The 25,200-nt window shown below is 46.4% G+C and overlaps 1 pseudogene across 1 annotated transcript; it reads right to left on the bottom strand.

The window, feature by feature from the left end:
- Positions 1-673: 673 nt before the first annotated feature.
- Positions 674-1,668, bottom strand: LOC311115007 (cleavage and polyadenylation specificity factor subunit 6-like; annotated as a pseudogene). Its single transcript has one exon. The product of its transcript is annotated as a cleavage and polyadenylation specificity factor subunit 6-like (transcript).
- Between the last annotated feature and the right edge of the window lie 23,532 nt (positions 1,669-25,200).

Below are 25,200 nucleotides of genomic sequence, written 5' to 3'. Positions count from 1 at the left end.
GCTTGTCAGGGACGTCACCAGGACCTTGGATAAGTGAGTGCCACAGACAGAGGGGGGGACGAGTTGACAAGGCGATCCTGAAGTAGGGCCTGCTGGTTGTGACGCGGCGTCCCCCCCTCTGTCTGTCTCCATGGTTACCAGGGGACTGACTACATGGGAATCGCTCACAGCTGTGTAAGGCTATAAGTAGAGTTCTTTAAAATCATACTCATGGCAAAAAAATAAAAAACTATTGTACTGTCCTCTTCCGTAGGCTCCTCTAGCGGTGCCTGTACTCCGGCGGTGCCGGTACTCTTTCGCGTTCGCGTTCGCGTTCTCGCTCCCGGCTGCGTTCGCGGTAGTAGTCCTCGTGGCGGTCGCGGCTACGGGACTTGTGGCGATGGCTCTTCTCCCGGGATCGGCTGTGGTCTCGCTCCCTCGACCTCTCGCGTCTGGAGGCAGAGCCGTAGGACTTGTTCTCGATGCCGTGGAGACAGTTCTGTAGAGAGCTGATGAGAACTTTGCAGCAGTCATCAGCCGACACCTTAGACTACTTGATTAGAGAGATGGTGCGATAGTGCGATAGAGACTATGTCATCAGAGTCTCTATCGCACTGCCATAGTCAGCTGCGCTAGCGTCTGACACCGCCCTAGAGATAGCGCTGCTGGAAATGGCTCGGTTCCGGTTCATGATTTACTCAAAGTTCGGAGGAGGGCCGAAGCCGTGTGGGGGAGGGCCAGGGGGGAGAGGACCCATGGGGGGCTGGCCGAACTGGCCAGAGAACATGACTGGGGGTGGGGGGCCTTACATGGGAGGGGGCAGGCCCTGTCCTGGGGGAGGGGGGCCTAGAGGGCCGGGGGGACCTAGGGGGCCAGGAGGGGGTCGCCAATTCCCATCACGTCCCGGCGGGAAGCAATTCAAATTCATATCCATCAGGTGGCCTTCTTGGTGTCTATGGTTAATGAGTTCAGGTGGTCTCATCCCTGACCCTGGGAAGTGTGGCGGTGGACCTCCGGGTCCGATGGGCCCAGGGAATCGGTCTCCTCCGGGGCCAGGGAAGCGGCCCCGGACCATGGGGAAGCCACCGCGGGGGCCCAAGGTGGGGGGTCCCGCCTTCCCATTGCCAGACATCTGCCCAGCCGATGTACCTGGGATTTTCCAAGACTGCATCTCGAACTGGCTGAGGGACAGTTTGTTGCAGGAGATAACGATGGGGTTCTGTCCGTGTAGCTCCCGTTTAGACAGCAGGTCCAGTAGCTTCCTGGAGGACGCATCTGAGCCCACGCACACCAAGGCAAACCCTTTATTCTGGCCGGTGGCTCTGTTGTCAAAGAACTTGATCTCTAGCAGGTCCTTAATGCCTATTGATCCAATGGCGTCTGTCAAATCTTAGTCTGTTGTCCACCATGTGAGATTGTCTTTATACAGGGCGATCCTCTTGCCAGCGTACGTGTAATCCACGTTGGGAGGGGTGCTCTTGTTCACCTCGGAGCCAGCAGGTGGGGGTAGGTTGTCCAGGTAGTCCCAGTCCTCAGGTGCGTCTCCGTTATTGGCTGAAGGAGAGATAACATCGTCATACAAGTCTATCTGGTCATGGACAGGGTAGTCTGATTCCTGGTTGAAATCCTCTTCAACATCGGCGTAGATGTCGATGTGATCAACTCCGTCAGCCATTTTCCAGACCACCTCCTCCAGAGCGACTTACAGGAGCAATTAGGGTTAAGTGCCTTGCTTAAGGGCACATCGACAGATTTTTCACCTAGTCGGCTCGGGGATTAGAACTAGCGATCTTTCGGTTACTGGCACAATGCTCTTACCCACTAAGCTACCTGCCGCCCTATTGTTGATCTCAGTATGTCAATGTCAGAGTATCTTGTCACTTTGGTTATTTGTGTGGTATTAATGTAATGTCTCCAGTCGTGAAATGACGTACAATTGCAAGAAATTAATTTAGAAAAGGCCAATTTTCTCTCAGAACCACAAATATGATGATTTGTGTGTCCCCTGTCAGCCCCTGGTCTTCAGGGCAGAGCCCCAAATGTTATGAAACTCTGATGACCTCCCTGTTGTTTGTTCTGAACTCTAAGAATAATGAATGCTGAAGGTAGCAGTGTAAGATGTTTTTAAGCAGAATATTTGGATTATTAGCATATGAACGACTTACAATTAGATTGCTGGACATTCATTCTCTTAAATTTCTTAAAATAGCCCATACTCTCCTTGTGCAATGTATAGCCTACTGTACTATTTGTCTGTCTAGACTGTCTGCCTGTCTTGGCAAGAATCTTAAGTTAATAAAATACTAAAATAGTCTTCTTTAGTTTGTGTGGCTATTATTATTTGACATTTAAGTATGAACCCCTAAAACTACAACAATTTTTGAGCGTCATGGGAATGTAAGATTTTAATACATTGTAATAACATTTTACTTGTCCAAAATTGGGTGACATAAAACACTTTTTGTTCCTTGTATTAATGGCAGTGTTGAGTGTTGTTTGCCTATCAATATAATAACCATTTATCTGTGAAATTAGACATTGAACTTGAACCCTGTTTCACCAATCATCAGCTGGTTCAGATTTTTTTTCTCTCCAAATGACAGTAAAGTGAACAGCTGTTGTGATAGCACACCATGTTTTTCTGGAATGTTTTGATGTCTCATACATTACAAAAAGGATAGTCCAAACTATACAGACTAAAAATGTAGGCCTATAGCATTTTTAAAACAGGTTCAAAAGCTAAAAAGCTTTATTTGCTTGTAATTCATTTTATTCAATGGCTTCACCTGAGTGTCCTTGCCAGCCGAAAGTTTTATTTTTGTCTATGTATTTTTTATTTTTATATATATACACATACTACCGGTCAAAAGTTTTAGAACACCTACTCATTCAAGGGTTATTCTTTATTTTTACTATTTTCTACATTGTAGAATAATAGTGAAGACATCAAAACTATGAAATAACACATATGGTATCATGTAGTAACCAAAAAAGTGTTAAACAAATAAAAATATATTTTATATTTGAGATTCTTCAAATAGCCACCCTTCGCCTTGATGACAGCTTTGCACACTATTGGCATTCTCTCAACCAGCTTCATGAGGTAGTCACCTGGAATACATTTCAATTAACAGGTGTGCATTCTTAAAAGTTAATTTGTGGAATTTCTTTCCTTTCCTGCGTTTGAGCCAATCAGTTGTGTTGTGACAAGGTAGGGGTAGTATACAGAAGATATCCCTATTTGGTAAAAGACCAAGTCCATATTATGGCAAGAACAGCTCAAATAAGCAAAGAGAAACTACATGAAGGTCAGTCAATACTGAAAGTTTCTTCAAGTGCAGTCGCAAAAACCATCAAGTGCTATGATGAGACTGGCTCTCATGAGGACCGCCACAGGAATGGAAGACCAAATAAATGTTAATTAGAGTTAACAGCCACATAAATTGCAGCCCAAATAAATGCTTCACAGAGCTCAAGTAACAGACACATCTCAACATCAACTGTTCAGATGAGACTGTGAATCAGGCCTTCATGGTCGAATTGCTGCAAAGAAACCACTACTAAAGGACACCAATAATAAGAAGAGACTTGCTTGGGCCAAGAAACACGAGCAGTGGACATTAGACCGGTGGAAATTTGTCCTTTGGTCTGGAGTCCAAATTTGAGATTTTTGGTTCCAACCGATGTGTCTTTGTGAGATGCGGTGTGGGTGAACGGATGATCTCCACATGTGTGGTTCCCACCGTAAAGCAAGGAGGAGGAGGTGTTATGGTGTGGGGGTGCTTTGCTGGTGACACTGTCAGTTATTTATTTAGAATTCAAGGCACACTTAACCAGCATGGCTACCACAGCATTCTGCAGTGATACGCCATCCCATCTAGTTTGGGTTTAGTGGGACTATCATTTGTTTTTCAACAGGACAATGACCCAATACACCTCCAGGCTGTGTAAGGGCTATTTTACCAAGAAGGAGAGTGATGGAGTGCTGCATCAGTTCACCTGGCCTCCACAATCCCCCGACCTCAACCAAATTGAGATGGTTTGGGATGAGTCGGACCACAGAGTGAAGGAAAAGCAGCCAACAAGTGCTCAGCGTATGTGGGACTATTGGAAAATCATTCCAGGTGAAGCTGGTTGAGAGAATGCAAAGAGTGTGCAAAGCTGTCATCAAGGGTGGCTATTTGAAGAATATAAAATATATTTTGATTTGTTTAACACTTTGTTGTTTACTACATAATTCCATATGTGTTATTTCATAGTTTTGATGTCTTCACTTTTATTCAACAATGTAGAAAATAGTAAAAAATAAAGAAAAACCCCTGAATGAGTAGGTGTTCTAAAACTTTTGACCGGTAGTGTATATATATTAATTTTTTTACGGGGTATATCATAGGCTATTGTTACTTTGTGTCTCTAAAATCACAATGTTTCCATTTCTATAGTCATGTGACAAAGAGTCTTTAATTTTTTTTTTTTAAGTCCATATCCCAGCCTTTTACCAGATACTTTTTTTTCACATGAAATGTTCTATTTTCAGAACAGATAAAGATTCTGTATGCTATAGCCTATAGATAATATTCTGCCAATAGGAACACATTTATTTTAGCCCATATAATGAACAGCTATGCATGATTTAATAAAAAGCCGCAAACAGACACAACATTGTTTCACATTCTTTATTAAAAGACACATAAACAGAAATAGGCAATAGGCTATACAGCTGGCTTCACAGCTTCCCCACCAAATAGGCCTACAAAGAAACTCGATGTATCTCGATGACGTTGAGTGCGTGAGGGGATCTGTGCGCTACGTAATACCTTCCACAAAAAGTTTGGCTTGACAAAAAGACAAGTAAGCCCCAATAGGTATTTACATTTACGTCATTTAGCAGACGCTCTTATCCAGAGCGACTTACAGTTAGTGAGTGCATACATTATTATTTTTTGTAATTTTTTTCATACTGGCCCCCCGTGGGAATCGAACCCACAACCCTGGCGTTGCAAACGCCATGCTCTACCAACTGAGCTACATCCCTGCCGGCCATTCCCTCCCATACCCTGGATGACGCTGGGCCAATTGTGCGCCGCCCCATGGGTCTCCCGGTCGCGGCCGGCTACGACAGAGCCTGGATTCGAAACAGGATCTCTAGTGGCACAGCTAGCACTGCGATGCAGTGCCTTAGACCACTGCGCCACTCGGGAGACGGGAGGTATCCCAATTAGGTTTCCCAAATATAGGTGCCCTTGACACTGGTTTTGGAACGTGAAGGAAACAGTAATTAAGTGGTTCCATAGCCACTTATGAAATATGCTCTCTTATTGGCTCTGAGCCCCTGGTTGGTTTAAATAGACCCTCTCATTCACCTCTCTGTCCTATCTGACACATACACACTATAACACACACGTATGTGCATGCACGCAAACACACACTCACTCACTCACTCCCATACTGTATGTGATGTGAATGTGAGAGCTGGAACAGTAAGGTTGGAGTTGAGTTGAATTAACTCTCCAGTAACTCTTCCCCTGTAAGGGAAAATGTAGGCCATGCTTCACAGGCCCTGTAATGTGCCAACATGAGAAATCAATCAAACTCACACTACTCGTACAGGCCTTCAACTCCCCTTGATCTACTGCTGCAAATTTGCAGGGAAAACACCACCATGCAGGTTTCTACTGAACAGCATTGGGGAGAGGAGGGAAATACAGGACATTTCTACCAGACACACTTATCCAGAGCAATTTACAGTTAATGAGTGCATACATTATTTTATATATTGGCCACCCGTGGGATTCGAACCCACAACCCTGGCGTTGCAACCAACTGAGCTACACCCTTCCGGCCATTCCCTCCCCTACCCTGGGACAATTGTGCACCACCCCATGGTTCTCCCGGTCGCAGCCGGCTACGACAGAGCCTGGATTCAAACCAGGATCTCTAGTGGCACAGCTAGCACAGCGCTGCAGTGCCTTAGACCACTGCGCCACTCAGGACATAGTGAAAGGGTGACCTTTATTCTGACCTTTGTTCTGATTGGCTGACAGCAGTGACCCTGGGCGTCATGGAGCTGTCAATCACATGACAGGCAGGCTGGGAAAGTGATTATGTCAGGATTCTGCTGTGGTGTGCGGTGTGAGTTGAGGTTGGGATGGGGAGGCGTTTGTGCTGAGTGCATGTGTGTGTGTGTGTGTGTGTGCTGTGGTTGATGGTTTTTCTCCTCTCTGACCCCTGACAGCTGCTGTCGCCTGTGGTGAGTCATGGTTCAGGGTTCAGGGGTTGGTGGATGCCCCTGCCTCTAACAAGGCACCCCATACTTTTGATCAACTGATTCAGCACTAAACATTCTTGACAGAATTGCAAGTTCAATATTTTCCAGAGGATCCTCTGTTTTTGTCGTGTGTGACTACAGAGCAACAAGCTCTCACTGCAAAATTAAACATTTTGTTTACACTATAATAATAATAATAATATGCCATTTAGCAGACGCTTTTATCCAAAGCGACTTACAGTCATGCGTGCATACATTTTTTTTTTGTGTATGGGTGATCCCGGGGATCGAACCCACTACCTTAGCGTTACAAGCGCCGTGCTCTACCAGCTGAGCTACACTGCACTGCTCATCACTGGGATTTAACACACAACCCTCTAATACAGTCTGTGGTGTCACACCCCTCAACTATCCCCATCCACAACACGCTAGGAAAGTCCAAGCATACTTGATGGTAATAGTGCTCACCGTTGCCCCTAATGGCAATGTAGGTTAAATTAAGGGTTTAGGTTAAATTAAGGTTTTAGGCATATTGTCACGGTTTCGGCCGAGGCTGCTCCTCTTCCTTGTTCGGGCGGACTTCGGCGGTCGTCGTCTCCGGAGTACTAGCTGCCACCGTTCGATGTTTCTTGTTCTTTTGGTTTTGTCTGTTCATAACACCTGTCCCTTATTTGTGTCTTGATTGTTCCCCTTATTTAGTTTGTTTGTTTGGGTCAGGTGTTATGCGTGATTGTTCATTGTCAGCCTGCCTCTGTGAAGTTTATATTATTCTCTCGTTGTGTTTTCCCGAGAGCTCGCACTGCGTGCGCTTTTCTTGTTTTGACGCACTGTGTGTTTTGTGCGTAATTGTGTGCGCCACCCGGTTGGGTTGGCGACTCCTTGTTCTCGTTGCTTTGGGAACATTACTAAAGACGGTTGAGTCATCCTGGGTCCTGCGCTTGATTCCTTCCACTCACCTACACACACCACTCTGACAGAATCACGCATCACAATGGAATCAGCAGGAGCGACCGCGCCGACCGCCGATATGGACAAACGTCTTCGTGGTCAGGAGGACCGAATGAACCAGGTCTGTCACGCCCTGGAGAGGGTGATGAACACTCTACACCGATGGGAGACCAGCGGGGTGCCCACACCTCCAACCACCGACCCAGCTCCAGCGGTCAGCCCTCCGGTTTCATCTCCGGAACCCAGTGGGATTCGGCTCTCGCTCCCGAGGGCGTACGACGGCTCCACCGCCGGGTGTCAAGGGTTCCTGCTGCAGATGGAGCTCTACCTCGCCACCGTACACCCGGCGCCCTCGGGACACGAGAGCGTCTCAGCCCTCATCTCCTGTCTCACCGGCAAGGCGTTGGAGTGGGCCAACGCCGAGTGGAGGAGAATGGACGCCGCAACCACGAACTATGCGGAGTTCTCCCGCCGCTTCCGTGCTGTATTCGACCATCCACCAGAAGGGAAGGCGGCGGGGGAACGTCTGTTCTACCTCCGACAGGGGATGAGGAGCGCACAGGACTTTGCCTTAGAGTTCCGGACCCTAGCGGCTGATGCAGGGTGGAATGAGCGGGCCCATATTGACCATTTCCGCTGCAGCCTCCGAGAGGACGTCCAGCGAGAGTTGGCGTGCAGGGACACGTCGTTAACTTTCGACCAACTGGTCGACATGGCCATCCGGCTGGATACCCTGCTCGCCACCCGTGGGCGTCCCGGAGGGGGGGGTTCGCCCATTCCACTCTCCAGCGCCTCCGAGCCGAGTCCTATGGAGCTCGGGGGTGCTGGCGCTAGGGAAAGGAGGAGGAGGAGCCCACGGGGACCCGGCCCTTGCACCAACTGTGGTCGTGGAGGGCACACTGCGGCTAGGTGCTGGGGCGGGTCCTCCAGGGGAGGAGATGGCAGGTCTAGCATTGGGGGGTCCCCCCAGGTGAGTAGGCGCCCTGCTTACCCAGAGCTTTCTGTCGTGCACCTAACCTTGCCTGTTTGTTTCCCACAGGTTGCACCTCGTTCCCAGCATAAGGCGCTGGTAGATTCAGGCGCAGCTGGGAATTTTATAGATCGCCAGTTCTGTTTAGAGTTAGGGATTCCCCTTCTTCCAGTGGATAAGCCTTTCCCCGTCCATGCCCTAGATAGCCGTCCGTTAGGGTCTGGGTTGATTAGGGAGGTCACAGCACCACTTCAGATGATGGCGCAGGAGGGTCATGAGGAGAGAATTCAGCTTTATCTGATTGACTCTCCTGCGTATCCGGTGGTGCTGGGTCTTCCCTGGTTGATGACTCATGACCCTATTATTGGGTGGCGAGAGAAAGCTCTTAAAGGGTGGTCTGCTCAATGTGAGGGGCGGTGTCTGGGTGTTTCCATAGGGGCGACCTCGGTGGAGAGTCCGAATCTAATGCCAGCACTGCAGATTCCCCCCGAGTATGAGGATTTGGCATTGGCGTTCAGTAAGACTAGGGCTGCGCAGCTGCCGCCTCATAGACGGGGGGATTGTGCGATAGATCTCCAGTCAGGCGCAGCTCTCCCGCGGAGCCATGTGTATCCCTTGTCTCAAGAGGAGAAAAAATCTATGGAGACATACATCTCTGAGTCTCTTAGACAGGGATACATACGGCCCTCCGTTTCACCCGTTTCCTCAAGTTTCTTTTTTGTGAAGAAGAAGGATGGAGGTCTGCGGCCGTGTATTGATTACCGCGGTCTCAATCAGATCACAGTGAAGTACAGCTATCCACTTCTTCTGATTGCGACTATGACGGAGTCACTGCACGGTGCGCAGTTCTTTACAAAATTGGATCTTAGGAGCGCATATAACTTGGTGCGCATCCGAAAGGGCGATGAATGGAAGACAGCGTTTAGCACGACTTCCGGGCACTACGAGTATCTAGTCATGCCATATGGGTTGATGAATGCTCCCTCAGTCTTCCAATCCTTCGTTGATGAGATTTTCCGGGACATGCAGGGACAGGGAGTGGTTGTGTACATCGACGACATTCTGGTGTATAGTCCTACCCGTGCTGAGCATGTAGCCCTGGTGCGCCGAGTATTGCGGAGGCTGTTGGAGCATGACCTATATGTCAAGGCAGAGAAATGTCTGTTTTTTCAGAAGTCGGTCTCCTTTCTGGGTTACCAGTTATCTGCGTCAGGGGTGAAGATGGAGGTAGACCGGGTGTCAGCTGTGCGTAATTGGCAGACCCCAACCACTGTGAAGGAGGTGCAACGGTTCTTGGGTTTTGCGAATTACTACCGGAGGTTTATCCGGGGTTTTGGACAGGTGGCAGCTCCCATAACGTCTCTGTTAAAGGGGGCTCCGGCGTACACCGTGAGGTCCATCCTGGATTCTAGACGCCGGATGGGGGGTCTTCAATATCTCGTGGAGTGGGAGGGGTACGGTCCGGAGGAGCGGTGCTGGGTGCCAAGGAGGGACGTGTTAGACCAGTCCCTACTGACCGATTTCCATCGGGGTCATCCTGCGCGCCCTGCTCCGCGTCGTCCGGGTCGTCCTCGAGCTCCGGGTCGGCGCACGGCTGGAGCCGCGCGTCAAGGGGGGGGTACTGTCACGGTTTCGGCCGAGGCTGCTCCTCTTCCTTGTTCGGGCGGACTTCGGCGGTCGTCGTCTCCGGAGTACTAGCTGCCACCGTTCGATGTTTCTTGTTCTTTTGGTTTTGTCTGTTCATAACACCTGTCCCTTATTTGTGTCTTGATTGTTCCCCTTATTTAGTTTGTTTGTTTGGGTCAGGTGTTATGCGTGATTGTTCATTGTCAGCCTGCCTCTGTGAAGTTTATATTATTCTCTCGTTGTGTTTTCCCGAGAGCTCGCACTGCGTGCGCTTTTCTTGTTTTGACGCACTGTGTGTTTTGTGCGTAATTGTGTGCGCCACCCGGTTGGGTTGGCGACTCCTTGTTCTCGTTGCTTTGGGAACATTACTAAAGACGGTTGAGTCATCCTGGGTCCTGCGCTTGATTCCTTCCACTCACCTACACACACCACTCTGACACATATAAGGGTTTAGGCATATTTGGCACGCAGAAACAACTCTACGGTTCAGTTAAGGCATTCATTCTGACTGGGTTAAGTTAAGGGCTAATGTTTGGGATACAGAAACACCTCTAGGGCTCACTTCAGGAATTAATTCTGAGTGGTTAAATTAGGGATTAAGGTTTGGAATACGGTAACTTCAGGAATTAATTCTGATTGGTTAAATTAGAGATTAAGGTTTGGAATACGGTGAATTAACTTCAGGCATTCATTCTGATTGGTTAAATTAAGAATTAAGGTTTGGGATAGGGTTCAAACAGAAAAACTCCACGGTTACGTTTAGCCATTTATTAAGACTCGCCTTTCATCATATTGTGGATGGATTGTGCAGTGGTCTAACCAGAGTAGATATGTTTTATAGACCCGGTTTCAATCCCAGCTCCCGGCACTTGTATCTATTTATTTTTGCCCATAGAATCAAAAACGTCACATTTCTACATTAAGCTGGAGTGATCTCCCTGCTATAGAGACCAATAAAAATTCTGCAGTCCAAAACAAGATTTTCTGACATTTCCATTTCCATTTCCATTTCCATTCCCATTCCCATTCCCATTTCCATTTCCATTTCCATTTCCATGCCATCAAAGATGTTTCTATCATCCTTATGTAATAATTGATACATCTCCTGCGGGGGATAGTTGCAGTATTTATAACCAAACTTGCTTTTCCATTTTGGATATGGGAATCAAATCTCTTCAGTAAACATGGGTGTATCTAACTCTCGTCCAATTGCAGAGAACATTGACATTTTGATTTAGCAAAAACTTTAACCAGTGCCATGGTATATTTATACAATATACTCATCCCTACAGTGTACTAATGACTCAATGTGGCTAAGAAAGAAGAGGATATTAGACAGCTAGATATGGGACAGGGAACAGTGACAGATGGGATCTGTAATGGATTGTTGTGATTGGAGGGTAGCGACAGTAGTGAAACTACACAGATAATGATTTCAGAGTGTTAGAGGGATCCATCCATCCATATTGGTGGTTTAACCAGCTAGCGCCCACACTTGTCCCTGGTCAGATAAGGTGATAAGGCCTAAACACATAAAATGAAATTCACGTGAAATGTTCATGTGTCAGACTTATGGTTTTTGGACACGTGTGACATTTCACATGATTTTTTTCACGTGAACAAATCATGTGAAAAATGTAATGTGTGAAAAACAGACACGTGTGAAGTTTCACATGGTTTTCTCACATGACTCAGACATATGTGGTTTACCAAAATTTCACATGTTATTATAAATTAGAACCTGGGTCTTCCATGGGATAAAACCAACATCTTGACCATTAGACCAAGAGGGACAACACTAATTTGGAAGTTGCAGGCGGGGCTACCTCATCACTTGACCAAGAGTTTTCCACTACACTTTCAATTGCATGTTTTTTTTTTTTTGGCTGTCATTTTAGATTATTTATACAAAAAGCATTATAAGAATATTGACGTCTTGATTTTGTCCAAAGCGGTTAGCAAAGTCAGGTAAATTGATAAACACACTTTCTTTAACCTCAATGTCAACTTGTTTTGACATCGCATTGTTTTTAACTGTATATATTATGTATTTTGGATATGTTCAGGGTATTTTGAACACTTTCAGACAATGCGTTCAAAATACATATGAAAGTTATTGTGCAACTACAGTTCACATGTGAAATGAAAACATGTTTCGCTTCTCACATGTGAAAATGTGGCGTTAATATGTGAATTCTAAATGTAATACATGTGAAAATATGGTGTCACGTGAAATTTAAGCTCAACATGTGAAAACAGCTATTTCACATATGAAACTGCAAATTTGACGTGTTTTTTTGTAAGGATTGTTCCCTTCACTACTGAGGGGGACTTGATTGAAGGGGTTAAAGAGATATTACACTGAGGGTCAAAGGTGTGTGTGTATGTGTGTGGACGGGGGGTGTGTGGATGGGGAGGGGGGTTGGGGGGGTTGATGGGGGGATGATTATCTGCCAACAATTAGAACTTTGGGTGATCTTGAGGGATCATAGGTCAGATGAAGATCAGCGCTGGGGCGGATGTAGAGTACTGTTTATAATCCCCAACATGCATTAGGGTCATGCAAACCATATTATATCACCATACTGTATGGCTAAGTAGATCGATAGTGTTTATATTATTCCATATGGTGGAATGTATGGTGTTGTGCTTGATACCCTATTCCAGTCACACAAACTAGACTGCATCTATGGATTGTATTTATACTTCTGTGCTCTATTCCATATAGTTGAATATAGTGCTTGATACTCTTTGAAGGATTACGTATGTATAGTGCGTGCTGTGCTCTAATTTCATATGGCTGAATGAATGATTTGACCTCATGTCAACCATGACCAAAAAACATTGCAATAATGGCCTTTCAATGATTCATCAAACAAGGTGCAACCCAGGTTTAAGCTAACCAAACAAAGGATTCCAGGATAGCCTATAGTTCCAGACTGTTTCTCTCCAACTCAATGAGAGATGATGCAGAATGCATGAGGCCTTGTGTAGCTATAATATGTCCATTGGCAAAGAGAGAGAGGATAAGAGAGAAAAGCCTTTGCGGTTTGTCCAGTGTCATTCCATTAGGACCGTCCAGGCATTCTAACTCATCCCACAGTTGTCCTACTGGGAATACTTCATTTCCCATAAAGCCGTGCTCTCACAGGCACCCTGGAAAGGCAGCGGCAGTAAGGTGTAAAGAGGTTTCACTGTTTTATTATACGGTCTGTGGCTTTGATCTGCACTATGTACTGCTGAGAGATGGGCGGGCTGTTATTAGGGAGTGGTGTGTGTGTATGTGTGTGGTGCATGCGTGTGTGCAGAGGAAGTTGGGATAGGGGTTAAAGTGGTCATGGTTATGTTGAAGTGGTCAGGATTTTCTGTGAAATTACATCATCAGACTGCTTCAACAGTGCTTATCTATCATTACAAATGTACTACTAGTGCCAGTGCAGTGGTAATTCTACCATGTACAACCATGTTAATATTGGATTTGTGGTAATGGTTTATATCATGGTACTGAATGTATAATGCTTGCAGTGGGTCTCTTTATTATTTACATTTGATACTGTAATTACTCAACCTGAACTGACATGTTTACCTAAACGAAGGTTTCACATCACAGTGGAAGAGGCAACAGATTATAATATAAATCACTTTTCCAGCATGATAAATCCCTCACCCGTTAATCCGCGCCATCAGATAGTGTGAGAGATGTGTGCGCTGATGGCCTTTATCTGTGATAGTATTGTCACATCACAGGGTGGCAAGGCTGGCAGCGCCAACCGCCAACGTTCCGATAGGGCTCTGGTCAAAAGTAGTGCACTATGTAGGGAATAGGGTGCCATTTGGGACGCATCCCTTCTGCGCATCCTCTCTCCATTTGGGACTCTTCCCCTCTCCTATAGGTATCTGGTCAAAAGTAGTGCAGTTTGAAGGGAATAGGGTGCCATTTGTGTCGTAGCTAGGGACTCAGTGCTGCAGTCTCTCCAGACACTACTTAAGACTTTAAACACCAATTAAGGTGGCATTGTGTTGCCATATCAACACCTCCAGTCTATTAGATGGTCACCCGACTGACTCGTGGCTGTCGGAACTCGGAAGACACTCTAGAGCCCTCTGGCATTCTACTGGTGAAATAATTACATTCTACTGCCAGTTGAGTTTCATAATTACTGCCTTTTAAAGGGGTTAATTTCCCCCACAAAGCTAGCTAGTGTAGAGCTCTCTCGATTCCTGTCTTGTCCCCCCCCCCCCTCTCTCTCTCTCCCCCCTCTCGAACCTTCTCTCTCCCTCTCCATCTCCGTCTTTCTTTCTTTCTCTCTGCCTCTCCCTCTCTTTCTCCTTCTCTGTCCCTTTTTTCCCCTCCATCCTTCTCTATCTCCCAGTGTCTTGTTTCTCTAAAGTAATTGAATCTTTTCACTCCAGAGAGGGAGTAAGCAGAAGACTGCATTAATGAAGGTCTTTTGACGTTAGCCAGCCATTTAGATTTTTGACACTGAATGGAAGTTATGGAACTGCTAAATACCCTTTGCTGCCTCTTTTGTTTTCATGATTCAGTAGCTGACTTCAGTGTTGTTTAATTCTGTGAAGGCTTGGTTGTCTGATTCACAATGACTTCAGAACACATGAAAAGTGTATATTACTTGGCTGATTCCAGATCAGTTTATTCAATTCTCATTACCACAGTGGAGTAAACTAAACTCTAGTCTTCTCTAATCTAGATAATCACCTAGCATCTTTACTCCAGAAGGCTAATGCAGCTCTTTTTCAAAATCCTCAGTACGGGGAACTCGCTCCTGAATTCCTTTTGATCTGTTTGCTGATGCTCTTGTAGCCGCTGTGATGTATTAATGATACACTAGTTGTCAAGCATCACAATGGATACACCTGCTTAGTAAATATTATGGCATGTTTGAACTAAGATCTTGAAGAGTAGAGAAATGTAAACCGCTTCTAGTTTGATAAACATAGTGAACGCCTGTCTGTTACTCTTAGTCTTATTTAGCAACCGCTAAATGCGCAAACAGTGTGTGTGCGTCAATTCAGGCAGCCATTGATGCACACAAGTCCTCTTCAATCTGTATCTGCCAGGTGTTTATTTTACATTTCCTGTGTGAATTGACAGAGGAATGGCAGAAATGGCCGGGGACTAAATGCAGAGCTGCGTAGACATGCCATGAGGCTAGTAGGCTTCTCCTCTGATGTGTTCCCAGCTCCAGAGGATTCCTGCTATTGACATAAGATAATAATATAATATTTAGCAGACGCTTTTATCCAAAGCAACTTACAGTCATGCGTGCATACATTTTTTGTGTATGGGTGGTCCCGGGGATCGAACCCACTACCTTGGTGTTGCTAGCGCCATGCTCTACCAGCTGAGCTACAGAGGACCAAGATGCTGTTAGCTTTACTGAACAAAGTGTTCAGCTTTATCCTCTTTCTTTCTTTTTCCTCCATAGACAACAACTTACTTTTTTTTCATTTGTTAGGTGAAAGAATATGCAATTTCAAACGGCTGTTATTTGAGGTGGTGAGGACTGTTCAGAGGGAATTTATCATTGTGGGGATTCTGAAAAGTTTTTGAGCTTTGTGGGGGGGGGGGGTTTATCCGTAATCGCCATGGAAACCACTTTTTTTTGGCAGAGAGGCTGAAATGGTCCTCCTCTCACCTGGTGGGCAGGGCATGGTGTCGGCTTTCATAAACGCTTATTCAACAATGATTTACTGTAAAGCATAAAGCTCTACTTGAGAGCCTAGTGCTTAAATAAAACCCCACTCTCTCTTCCCACTAGGAGAGAAAGAGGCCTCTCAATGGAGCACACATGATGCTTCGCTATTAGGTCTTTATCCTAACCTCACATTCTACATCGTGCCGTTTTCATCTTGTGGGGTTATTTTGAATACAAAACCAATGTTCTCCATACAATTTCAGAAAAATTGATCTCTTCCCTCGTTCACCCCTTCCCTCATTCCTTCTTTTCAACTATTCTCTTTCCACAGACAGGTAATAGGCACCTTAGGTGATGTTCTGTACCCATGTCACTGTCCTTTACTAACAAAAGCCTCCATGGAGAGCAACATGTTCAGTCCATCTTATTCTCAGAAAATGGAGAATGTCTTTTGTCTGTTTCCAGGACTCAACAAATGTAGTCCTTATAGACGTGGGGCTGAATAGAGCTTTTTCTCCTCAGTGCTATTCCATAGTGTATTGAGCGACATGACTTAAATGAACAGAGCATGCTCTTGTTTCCCTCACTCATCCACGCTCTCTGTTACATTTACATTTACATTTTAGTCATTTAGCAGACGCTCTTATCCAGAGCGACTTACAGGAGCAATTAGGGTTAAGTGCCTTGCTCAAGGGCACATTTACGTCATTTAGCAGACGCTCTTATCCAGAGCGACTCACAAATTGGTGCATTCACCCTATAGCCAGTGGGATAACCACTTTACATTTTTTTTTTGGGGGGGGGGGGGGGGGGGGGGGGGGGGGTAGAAGGATTACTTTATCCTATCCCAGGTATTCCTTAAAGAGGTGGGGTTTCAAATGTCTCCGGAAGGTGGTGAGTGACTCCGCTGTCCTGGCGTCGTGAGGGAGCTTGTTCCACCATTGGGGTGCCAGAGCAGCGAACAGTTTTGACTGGGCTGAGCGGGAACTATGCTTCCGCAGAGGAAGGGGAGCCAGCAGGCCAGAGGTGGATGAACGCAATGCCCTCGTTTGGGTGTAGGGACTGATCAGAGCCCGAAGGTACAGAGGTGCCGTTCCCCTCACTGCTCCATAGGCAAGCACCATGGTCTTGTAACGGATGCGAGCTTCAACTGGAAGCCAGTGGAGTGTGCGGAGGAGGGGGGTGACGTGAGAGAACTTGGGAAGGTTGAACACCAGACGGGCTGCGGCGTTCTGGATGAGTTGTAGGGGTTTAATGGCACAGGCAGGGAGGCCAGCCAACAGCGAGTTGCAGTAATCCAGACGGGAGATGACAAGTGCCTGGATTAGGACCTGTGCCGCTTCCTGTGTAAGGCAGGGTCGTACTCTCCGAATGTTGTAGAGCATGAACCTGCAGGAGCGGGTCACCGCCTTGATGTTAGCGGAGAACGACAGGGTGTTGTCCAGGGTCACGCCAAGGCTCTTCGCACTCTGGGAGGAGGACACAACGGAGTTGTCAACCGTGATGGCGAGATCATGGAACGGGCAGTCCTTCCCCGGGAGGAAGAGCAGCTCCGTCTTGCCAGGGTTCAGCTTGAGGTGGTGATCCGTCATCCATACTGATATGTCTGCCAGACATGCAGAGATGCGATTCGCCACCTGGTTATCAGAAGGGGGAAAGGAGAAGATTAGTTGTGTATCGTCAGCGTAGCAATGATAGGAGAGGCCATGTGAGGATATGACAGAGCCAAGTGACTTGGTGTATAGGGAGAAAAGGAGAGGGCCTAGAACTGAGCCCTGGGGGACACCAGTGGTGAGAGCACGTGGTGCGGAGACAGCTTCTCGCCACGCCACTTGGTAGGAGCGACCGGTCAGGTAGGACGCAATCCAGGAGTGAGCCGCGCCGGAGATGCCCAGCTCGGAGAGGGTGGAGAGGAGGATCTGATGGTTCACAGTATCAAAGGCAGCAGACAGGTCTAGAAGGACAAGAGCAGAGGAGAGAGAGTTAGCTTTAGCAGTGCGGAGAGCCTCCGTGACACAGAGAAGAGCAGTCTCAGTTGAATGACCAGTCCTGAAACCTGACTGGTTTGGATCAAGAAGGTCATTCTGAGAGAGATAGCAAGAGAGTTGGCTAAAGACGGCACGCTCAATAGTTTTGGAAAGAAAAGAAAGAAGGGATACTGGTCTGTAGTTGTTGACATCAGTGGGATCGAGTGTTGGTTTTTTGAGAAGAGGAGCAACTCTCGCTCTCTTGAAGACGGAAGGGACATGGCCAGCGGTCAAGGATGAGTTGATCAGCGAGGTGAGGTAGGGGAGAAGGTCACCGGAGATGGTCTGGAGAAGAGAGGAGGGGATGGGGTCAAGCGGGCAGGTTGTTGGGCGGCCTGCAGTCACAAGTCGCAGGATTTTATCTGGAGAGAGAGGGGAGAAAGAAGTCAAAGCATAGGGTAGGGCAGTGTGAGTAGGACCAGCAGTGTCATTAGACTTAACAAACGAGGATTGGATGTCGTCAACCTTCTTTTCAAAGTGGTTGACGAAGTCATCCACAGAGAGAGAGGAGGGGGGGGGAGGGGGGGGAGGATTCAGGAGGGAGGAAAATGTGGCAAAGAGCTTCCTAGGGTTAGAGGCAGATGCTTGGAATTTAGAGTGGTAGAAAGTGGCCTTAGCAGCAGAAACAGATGAAGAAAATGTAGAGAGGAGGGAGTGAAAAGATGCCAGGTCGGCAGGGAGTTTAGTTTTCTTCCATTTCCGCTCCGCTGCCCGGAGCTCTGTTCTGTGAGCTCGCAATGAGTCATCAAGCCACGGAGCTGGAGGGGAGGACCGAGCCGGCCGGGAGGATAGGGGACACAGAGAGTCAAAGGATGCAGAAAGGGAGGAGAGGAGGGTTGAGGAGGCAGAATCAGGAGATTGGAGGGAGAAGGATTGAGCAGAGGGAAGAGATGATAGGATGGAAGAGGAGAGAGTAGTGGGAGAGAGAGAGCGAAGGTTGCGGCGGCGCATTACCATCTGTGTAGGGGCAGAGTGAGTAGTGTTGGAGGAGAGCGAGAGAGAAAAGGAAACAAAGTAGTGGTCGGAGACATGGAGGGGAGTTGCAGTGAGATTAGTAGAAGAGCAGCATCTAGTAAAGATAAGGTCAAGCGTATTGCCTGCCTTGTGAGTAGGGGGGGACGGTGAGAGGGTGAGGTCAAAAGAGGAGAGGAGTGGAAAGAAGGAGGCAGAGAGAAATGAGTCAAATGTGGACATAGGGAGGTTGAAATCCCCCAAAACTGTGAGGGGTGAGCCATCCTCAGGAAAGGAACTTATCAAGGCGTCAAGCTCATTGATGAACTCTCCAAGGGAACCTGGAGGGCGATAGATGACAAGGATATTAAGCTTAAATGGGCTAGTGACTGTGACAGCATGGAATTCAAATGAGGAGATAGACAGGTGGGTTAGGGGAAAAATTGAGAATGTCCACTTGGGAGAGATGAGGATTCCTGTGCCACCACCCCTCTGACCAGATGCTCTCGGGGTATGCGAGAACACATGGTCAGACGAGGAGAGAGCAGTAGGAGTAGCAGTGTTTTCAGTGGTAATCCATGTTTCCGTCAGCGCCAGGAAGTCGAGGGACTGGAGGTTAGCATAGGCTGGGATGAAGTCAGCTTTGTTGGCAGCAGAACGGCAGTTCCAGAGGCTGCCTGAGACCTGGAACTCCAGGTGTGGGGTGCGTGCAGGGACCACCAGGTTAGAGAGGCAGCAGCCACGCGGTGTGAGGCGTTTGTGTAGCCTGTGCAGAGAGGAGAGAACAGGGATAGGCAGAGGCATAGTTGACAGGCTGTAGCAAATGGCTACAATAATGCAGAGGAGATCAGAATGAAATGAACTAAACATCTGGAAGAAGAGAGAGCAGGGCCTCCCTCACCAAAACTTCCACCTCAGAAACTATAATTGTTTCACTGAACCACCTCTCCCAACTTCCACCTTTAGAAATCAGAATTGTTGTGAACCACAGCGGTTCAATGTTTAAAGGAGTAGACTCAACCCACTTTATTCAGCTAGCTAACTATGACACCATAGCTAACTAGCATGCTAGCATCCAATAACACACAGTTTAGCACCAACACTTGGTCACAACAAACCACCAATAGTGTGTTAACACACTAAGCAGATAATTCGTGTCCGTGTCTAGTTCCTTTCATAACGCAGCAATAATTAAACGTTGGCTAGCTTAGCACAAATATATTGTATTTAGCTGCCACAGTACAGCACACAATGGCTACTGTGTTGACTCTGTTCGAAAAACACAGTAGCTCTGTTCGAAAAACACAGAAAAACACAGTAGCCATTGTAATGTTATGTTCATTATCTCTGTAAACTAAAAAGAATGGGATTTGAGGAAGGTGAGATATCGCATCCCCATATCAGATAGGTTAACCAAATAAAATGTTATTTGTCACATGCTTCGTAAACAACAGGTATAGACTAGCAGTGAAATGCTTACTTATGGGTCCTTTTCCAACAATGCAGAGTCAAAAATAAAGATGATATATGTTATATATATATATATATATATATATATATATATATATATATATATATATATATATATATATAGAACACCTACTCATTCAAGGGTTTGTCTTTATTTTTACTATTTTATTTTAGAATAATAGTGAAGACATCAAAACTATGAAATAACACATATGGAATCACGTAGTAACCAAACAAGTGTTAAACAAATATAATTCAAATATAATTTGAATTATATATTCTTCAAATAGCCACCCTTTGCCTTGCTGACAGCTTTGCACACTCTTGGCAGGAGGAAATGCAGCTAACAAGTGCTCAGCATATGTGGGAGCTCCTTCAAGACTGCTGGAAAAGCATTCCAGGTGAAGCTGGTTGAGAGAATGCCAAGAGTGTGCAAAGCTGTCATCAAGGCAAAGGGTGGCTATTTGAAGAATCTCAAATATAAAAAATATTTTGATTTTTTTTACACTTTTTTGGTTACTACATGATACCATATGTGTTATTTCATAGTTGTGATGTCTTCACTATTATTCTACAATGTAGAAAATAGTAAAAATAAAGACAAACCCTTGAATGAGTAGGTGTTCTAAAACTTTTGTGAGCAATCAGGGAAGAAGGGCCTTGGTCAGGGAGGTGACCAAGAACCCGATGACAACTTTGACAGAGCTCCAGAGTTCCTCTGGGGAGATGGGAGAACCTTCCAGAAGGACAACCATCTCTGCAGCACTCCACCAATCAGGCCTTTATGGGAGAGTGGGCAGACGGAAACCACTCCTCAGTAAAGGCACATGACAGCCCGCTTGGAGTTTGCTAAAAGGCAACTAAAGGACTCTCGGAATATGAGAAACAAGATTCTCTGGTCTGATGAAACCAATATTGAAGTCTTTGGCCTGAATGCCAAGTGTCACTTCTGGAGGAAACCTGGCACTATCCCTATGGTAAAGCATGGTGGTGGCAGCATCATGCTGTGTGGATGTTTTTCAGCAGCAGGGACTGGGAGACTAGTCAGGATCGAGGGAAAGATGAATGGAGCAATGTACAGAGAGATCCTCCAGAGCGTGCAGGACCTCAGACTGGGGCAAAGGTTCACCTTCCAACAGGACAACGACCCTAAGCACACAGCCAAGACAACGCAGGAGTTCAGTCTCTGAATGTCCTTGAGTGGCAAACCAGAGCCCGGACTTGAACCCGATCGAACATCTCTGGAGAGACCTGAAAATAGCTGTGCAGCGACGCTCCCCATCCAACCTGACAGAGCTTGAGAGGATCTGCAGAGAAGAATGGGAGAAACTCCCCAAATACAGGTGTGCCAAGCTTGTAGAGTCATACCCAAGAAGACTCGAGGCTATAATTGCTGCCAAAGGTGCTTCAACAAAGTACTGAGTAAAGGGTCTGAATACTTATGTAAATAAGTTTTTTTTAATACAGTAGCAAACATTTCTAAAAACCTGTTTTTGCTTTGTCATTATGGGGTATTGTGTGTAGATTGATGAGTAAAACAATTAATTTAATCCATTTTAGAATAAGGCTATTTCTGTCAATTCAAATTGCCATCGATAAAATGTAATTGTGTTCGTTGTCCGTACCTTATGCCTGCCCATACCATAACCCTGCCGCCACTATGGGGCGCTCTGTTCACAACGTTGACATCAGACAACCGCTCACCCACATGATGCCATACATGTGGTCTGCGGTTGTGAGGCCGGTTGGATGTACTGCCAAATTCTCAAAAACGACGTTGGAGGCAGGAATGGTGGACATTCCTGCAGTCAGCATGCCAATTGCACACTCCCTCAAAACTTGAGACATCTGTGGCATTGTGTTGTGTGACAAAACTGCACATTTTAGAGCTGCCTTTTATTGTCCCCAGCACAAGGTGCACCTGTGTAATGATCATGCTGTTTAATCAGCTTCTTGATATGCCCCACCAGTCAGGTGGATGGATTATCTTGGCAAAGGATAAATGATCACTAACAGGGATGTAAACAAATTTGTGCGTATGGAACATTTCTGGGATCTTTTATTTCAGCTCATGAAACATGGGACCAACACTTTACATGTTGCGTTTCTATTTTTGTTCAGTATAAGTAGGGGTAAATTGACTAGGCAACAGGATAGATAATAGACTGAGCTGTAGCAGCAGCATATGTGGTGAGTGTAAAAGTGTGTGTGTGTGAGTGTGTGTGTGACCGGTGTTAAGTGGGCAGTACTGGGCACACTTGCCTGTTAAAGCCTGTTGGGTGATACCATTCCCTTGGGGTTGGGGGGGATTGAGGGCACATGAAGCCCTCAGCCCTCACATCGCCCTTGATTACTACAGCTGCCTCTGTCCCCCTTGAAAGACTGACCGCACTGCACTTAACCCCCAATACTGCTGTACCAACACAGACAGACACACTTAAACGCACACACAAACACACACTTACCAAATGATGTCACACAGACACATATGTATGCATGCATGTCAGGAGTTCAGAGGCGAAAATAATGGGGGATGTTTACACGTGTGTGTGTTAATGTGTTTGTTTGTGCGTGTGTGTGTGTGTGTGTATGTGTGGGGGCGGGATTTCCACCTCCACACCAACGTCGCCGTCTATCAAGCCATCTGCAACAACCACACACTTCTTTACAGCTGTGAAGCCTGGGTCACCTACGGTCTCCACGTCAAGCAGCTCGAGCGATTCCATATAGGATGCCTGCAGAGCATCCTGGGAATCACCTGGTGTGACCATGTGCCCCGCACGGAAATACTTGCTAAGACCAATTGCAAGAGTATGCAGGCCAAGGTCACCCAACACCAACTGGCTCGGGCATGACGTCAGGATGTCTCAGGAGCTCCTGCCACAGAAGATCCTATATAGCCAGTTACACCTTGGCCGGCGGTCTGCAGGGGGGCAGAAGAAGCGCTACGAGGTCCAGCTGAAAACATCGAAGTACTTCAACAAGAAGACGTGCCACGTCAAACCCACGGACTTAGAGGACGCTGCTGCCGACCATCCCACCTGGTGGCAGCTCTGCCAGAGCGGTGTACAGAGGTGCAACGATGAGAGGAGTACAAAGAGACAGCAAAAACAGCTCAGGAGAAACACAACCATGCCTGTTCCCACCAACACAGACTACACATGCCCAACCTGCAAAACGTTTGTAGATCTCGGATTGGACTCTACAGCCACCAACGAATTTACCGTTAATTCAGAAGTGGAAGTCCTCATCGGATACGATGGACTACCATAAGTAAGTAAGTGTGTGTGTGTGTGTGTGTGTGTGTGTGCACGTGTGTGTGTGCGTGTGTCTGTGTGTGTGTGACTTGCCCAACTATATATTTGCCCTGTCCTCAAGGGGGGTGTTAAAATGAACACTCACCAGCCCGTCTCACCCCATCACCATCAAACTGTGCTCCCTGAGCTTTGTCAAGGTCAACACTGAAAGGGGTCTTCATTTCATACTGCCTCCCAAACACACACACACATACACACACACACACACACACACACACACACACACACACACACACACACACACACACACACACACACACAACACACACACACACACACACACACACACACACACACACACACTGCTTCCCCTCAACCACCACCTACCCACCCATCACCACATCACACACCGTCTCTCTCCCCCATATTCACCCATAAAGACATAACTCAGTCTCTAGAGAAGCTGTACCATGAACTAAGGTGTATGTGTTATTTATGTGTGTTTATATGGCACACGCATGGAGATAGAAGTATGCAAATGTATACATTAAGGAGGAAAGGGCTCTTTATTTCTCTCTGTGTGGAAGTGTCTGCACTCTCTCTCGAATCAGACTTTAGACATCTACTAAAATTCCAAGGCTGAGGGGTGGGAAGATCCTTCTAGTCATTTAAATGCCACGTGTGTGTGTGTGTGTTTGTGTGTGTGCGAGTGTGTACATGTGCATATGTGTGCGTGTGTGTGTGTGCGCATCATGCGTTTGTGTGTATTTATTTATGGCCCCTTACTGCAATCAGCCAGGCAGCGCCAGCCAGGCTCTTTCAGAAGGGAAATTGAAGTGGAGGCTGAAGTGGAGACAGAATGGAGAGCTGGAGCCCGTGAAGTTGACTGTTTACATGTATATGTATGGCCCCCTTGATAGGAATCACCTGAGGAGGACAGTGAGAAAGGAACTGTCATGTTAATTGCAGGCTTGCTGCTTCCTTGTTTATGGATGTGCTCTTTACCAGAAACAGTGTGGAGGGAAGGGATTATAAAGCTCCTTCTTAAGGGCTGTCATAGACGTGTGTGTGTGTCAGTGGAGGCTCCTCAGAGGAGGACCATCCACTGAGGAGGACCATCCTCCTCAGTGAATTTCATAAAAATTAAAATGGTAAAACATTAAAAAAGTTATCATTTTTAGATAACACTGTACTAAATATAATCACGTCACCAAATAATTGATTAAAACACACTATTTTGCAAAGAAGGTCTACAGTAGCCTCAACAGTACTCTGTAGGGTAGCACCATGGTGTAACCGGAGGACAGTTAGCTTCCGTCTTCCTCTGGGTACATTGACTTCAATACAAAACCTAGGAGGCTCATGGTTCTCACCCACTTCCATAGAGTTACACAGTAATTATGACAACTTGTCCTCCAATCTATCAGAGCTCTTTCAGCATGAACTGACACATTGTCCACCCAATCAAAGGATCAGAGAATTAATCTAGTACTGAACGCATAAGCTACAGCTAGCTAGCACTGCAGTGTATGTGGTGAGTAGTTGACTCAAAGAGAGAGAAAGACAATAGTTGAACAGTTTTGAACAAATTAATATATTTAGAGAGAGATAGTCATTTTTGTTACTTTCAGTTTCACTTCCTTAGCTAGAAAATGCAGCTAGCTAGTTTAGGCTACTGAAACACCCTACTCAAACAGAGGGATGCTATGTTAGCTAGCTGGCTATGACTATCCAACACAACACTGTTCCAAGTCTTCCAAGTCAAGGTAAGCTTTTGGTTTTACTTATTTATTGCCACCAGGGCCCACCGGTGTAACTGCTTACTGACTACACTGTAACGTTACTGCATGATTGTAGCGGGTTTACTTATGCGTTAGTTCTATTAGTTATGGTGACTATGACGTTACTTTTGCTAATATGGTGACAACATATTAGTTTCATACAGCTGATGTGTTGTGCATTGAAGTCCACAAGCGAAGGGAAGAGGTGAGAGGAGGAGAGCGCATGGAAGCGAGAAGGAATACAACGTGGCTGTGTGTTTTCGCGG

Source organism: Coregonus lavaretus (assembly GCF_964263955.1).
Source record: "Coregonus lavaretus genome assembly, contig: HAP1_SCAFFOLD_2253, whole genome shotgun sequence".
In the NCBI taxonomy this organism is placed as follows: domain Eukaryota; kingdom Metazoa; phylum Chordata; class Actinopteri; order Salmoniformes; family Salmonidae; genus Coregonus; species Coregonus lavaretus.
The sequence above is the reverse complement of the archived record's forward strand: the minus strand, read 5'-3'. Positions and strand labels throughout refer to the sequence as shown.